Below are 262 nucleotides of genomic sequence, written 5' to 3' on the forward strand. Positions count from 1 at the left end.
GGCGTCACCGCCTCCCGCGCCGTCACCGACACCACTGCCTTTGGCAAAGGGTCGGGGCAAACGTTCGCCGCCGGCGACGGAGGCAGCTGGATGCATCCCGCAGCCCAAACGCAAGCGACACCCTGTGAGGCTGCGAAGGGAATACACCCATTTAATTCTGCCCTCGCGTAAGGCCGGGTCCGCAGGTCCCTAACCCGTGGCCAGGATCCCCAAATGCTCGAGGAGTAACCCCTCCATCCCAAATCCAGAGTCTATGGGATGC

Source organism: Charadrius vociferus, unplaced genomic scaffold (assembly GCF_000708025.1).
Source record: "Charadrius vociferus isolate BGI_N301 unplaced genomic scaffold, ASM70802v2 scaffold439, whole genome shotgun sequence".
Classification (NCBI taxonomy): Eukaryota; Metazoa; Chordata; class Aves; order Charadriiformes; family Charadriidae; genus Charadrius; species Charadrius vociferus.